Here is a 3,565-nt window from a genome sequence, read left to right on the forward strand (position 1 = left end):
GTAAGTGCGTTAGTTTGTATGATTACGCTGGCGATTAAGCTTAGAAATAATTATTGTTAATTATTTTAAATAATTGATGCGTTAGGTTAATTATTATTAACGCAAAAAAATAAATTATTTGAATAATAGTTTGTAATTATATTGTTCTAAATATTTTTTAAATCTGAACAGTCGTCATATATTTGAATCTCTAACAAACTCATAGCTAGCAGAAAGTTTTGAATCAAACACATAGAAAAACCAAACAGCGCGAGTGTAGCGCGAGGCTAGTATTGTATTCCTAGACAGGCTTGAGAAAAACCGTAGTGGCTTTAAAATGATCTGAAACTACTACGAAATTTTTCCACACGGGTTGTAATTCCTTTATAAAAAAATTCTAAACAAGGATTTTAATCAATTTATAAAAAATCTAAGTAGACTATAATTTTCTACATAAATATGATTTAGGACTATAAATTAGTTTAAGGCAGTAAAACGCAATTTCGAAATTTGGCATTTACGCCCTTAGGCTGTTTTTGAAAAAAATTTAAACGTAATAAATAAGATAACTAGATCCTGCGTCCCCTATTCCAGATGACAGAAAACAACATTACAAGATATTTTCTTCTTTTACTAACTTGAGCTGAAATTCCCATGGGCGTTCCAGAAAAATCGTAAAAGCTAAAAGAATGAAGAAAATAGAAAAAGAAAAGAAGTCTAATCAAAAAACTAAGAACATGATGGTAATCAGGGCAAGCCTTCCCCGGTTTCTACCGACTGGTTGGCAATCTGTACCTATCAGTCTCATTCTATCCCTGCAGGCATAGAAAATTTATTAAGGATGACTTCAATACCAATTTTTCAAGGGAAAAAAAAGATCGATGTCCTTGATAAAATCTTCGTGAGATTAGAATTTGTAGCTAGCGAAGTCATTATTTTATATGATTCAGTAGAAAAATTATGAATAATTTCTAAAGAAACAAACATTAATCTTGATTAAATTTTTTTTTATGTTGAAGAAATTATTATTAGCCGAGCTTGGATTAGAAACGACCATAGAGTTATAATGTATTAAATATCATTGATAAGAAGTATGAAATTATGATTTTTCAGATGCTTCGCGAATGGACGTCGATGATGTTCATTAATTTAATATATTATAACAACTTACCACGCATGAGATTCAGCTGTCACTGCATATTCTCTTTATTGCAGTGAAGAAACCTGTAACGAAATCTTGATATTATAAAGTAAAAAAGAGATGTGATATCACTAAATTTCAATTTATATACAATGCATTAGAGCAGAAAAACAAATGTATTCAAAATAAAGGAAATATATTGGGTCAAATCAAGAATTTTCCGATTAAAAAAGATTTACTTAGACAAATTGCATGTTGCACCAAAGTTTTTTTAAAAGGTCAAATCTAAGATTTTTAAATAATTTAGTACTGATAATAAAGTTCTTTCCCTGGAAGAATTTGATCGGATTATTCTAAGTGCTTCCTCAAAAATGTTAGAGTTAGAAACAATGCAAATTCGTAATATAATCTTCTTTTTGAAGTTACTTTTCTTATTCGTAACAACACACAGGTTAAAAAGTTGTAAATAGCTTATAGGAAAAGTATTTCATCATAGTATATCATTGCCGGACGAAATCAACAAGTAGTATTATATAGTGTACAAAACCATTCTTACTACTAGTACTAAAAGCATCTGCTTTAGTCTGGCAGATATTAACTACTTTTCAGGCAATTTTCAAACTATCACAGATGCAAAAAACTTTGCCAAAGAAAATTGTTCACCTTAAAACGTATGTAAACATTTTTTTAACCACTTTTTGATAAGACGCAAACTTTAATTGTAAAGAATAGCGTAAAAAGAATAAATGAGAATATTCACACGCAGAAAGAAGAGCTTTTATAATATCACGATTAACAAATTTAAAAAAAAACATAGAGGAAAATTTTCAGCTTATTCATTCAATCTTGTTTTCAAAAATTGTTCACGAAAATTCGATAACTTCGCTTTTACGTAAATAATGAAATTTCTATATAATTAATACTTTTGGGTAAAAGTTAGAGATCTCCGTTCAGCTTCATTTTTTCAGCCTAATATTTCTATCAGAAAATTTTCGTCTGCTGCTACTCTGCTGAAAAAATGAAAATATCCAAATTTCTTAAACGCAAAGAAAATTGACTCTAAAAATGATTGCATTGATTCGCATGAAACTTTCAGAAAATTACTTAAATATCTATTAAAACTTAAATATAATGTTTAGTAAGTTAAAATAAAAACTGCAAACTTTCATAGGCGAGAAATGTCAATTTTTCAGTAAAAATGTGCAAAAATGATCATTTTTCTTTTAATACTCTGAGTGTTGGAAAATCTTTGACACAATAATAAAAAGTATATAACTGCTATATCATGTGCTGTATATGACATGTGTAATGAAAAGTGCCTTACATTCTATGTCCCTTCGCAAGAAAACAATAAAACATACCAATTATGACAACAACCACATTACGTTTTCTACGATAACAAAAAAACTAATAACAGACTGATAGTTCCATGATCACTGATTAGGTAATGGAACTTTGGGTGTTTCCACAGCAATGTAAATTCTGTGTAACGTTTGGGCGTTACTATTGAAGCCACTGGCTAACGTCGCGTCGGTATCCACGCATAGACACCATGAAGTGCCGCGTAATGAAATTGTACATGCACTTCTACCGGGTTCACCTCGTTAATGAAACCGTGAAGCTCGCAGGCGTCCAACCCAAATGACTCAGAATCCAACGCTGGCATTTCATCTTTTATCACACACCATTTGCAGGTTTCGAAATGATAGCAGTTTTATACCGTCTGTCGTGAAAGAACAAATTGTAAAAAATTATGATGAGTCTCGTCACAATCTAGCTTTTACGGCTTTTAGCGAGAAGTCAATTTTAGCTGTTTAAAGAGTTATCCCTAGCTCATTTATGATCTGAATAACTGAGACATTTACGACGTTTCTAAAAGCGTATACAATAGTTCATTTATGAGTAGACCATTCCGTAAAAATACATACTTATTGCAAACCAAGCATAACGCTACTATCTACATAACAATGTCAATCAGAGCACTTAATATTTGTACATTAATTAAAAGCAGATATACTGAAATTTAGTGGCGCAATATACTTTGGGTTGAAAATCAAATTCGAAGATTTCAAAATTAAGGCATGGAGAACATAATGAAATTAATAAAATAATCGAAAAGTTAAATCGTTTCTTGAGACTTGCTTTAAAATTTTAGTCTTTGGCTTGAGAACTTCGAATAAAAATTTAGATTGTTTCGTGAATCTAGAAAATACTTCTTATTTTTAAATTTTTTATGTCGGCTTACAAGGTGTCAGCAATAAGTTTAGCAGAAATATACAGTGAAGATTTTCACCCTGTAATAATAATAATTCAATATCTCCGAAACAGAAGTCTCCATGATAATATATGTAAGTCATTTTCATTCTATGCAAGAAATGGAAAAGAAACAAGTATTTTAAAAAAAAATTGACGTGAAATTTTGTGATGGAACTATTACAGTTTTTA

At 30.1% G+C, this 3,565-nt stretch overlaps 1 protein-coding gene across 2 annotated transcripts in view; it reads right to left on the reverse strand.

The window, feature by feature from the left end:
- Positions 1-3,565, reverse strand: part of LOC117171705 (protein artichoke-like) — a 352,979-nt gene that overhangs the window by 142,612 nt on the left and 206,802 nt on the right. The window contains exon 3 of one of the 2 annotated variants that reach the window (XM_033359255.1): positions 1,151-1,203. The gene's annotated coding sequence lies outside the window, so the exon portion shown is untranslated. Of the gene's footprint in view, positions 1-1,150; positions 1,213-3,565 lie in introns of those variants that run through there. The other variant, XM_033359256.1, reaches the window with a different exon arrangement.

This window comes from Belonocnema kinseyi, chromosome 4, assembly GCF_010883055.1.
Source record: "Belonocnema kinseyi isolate 2016_QV_RU_SX_M_011 chromosome 4, B_treatae_v1, whole genome shotgun sequence".
Classification (NCBI taxonomy): Eukaryota; Metazoa; Arthropoda; class Insecta; order Hymenoptera; family Cynipidae; genus Belonocnema; species Belonocnema kinseyi.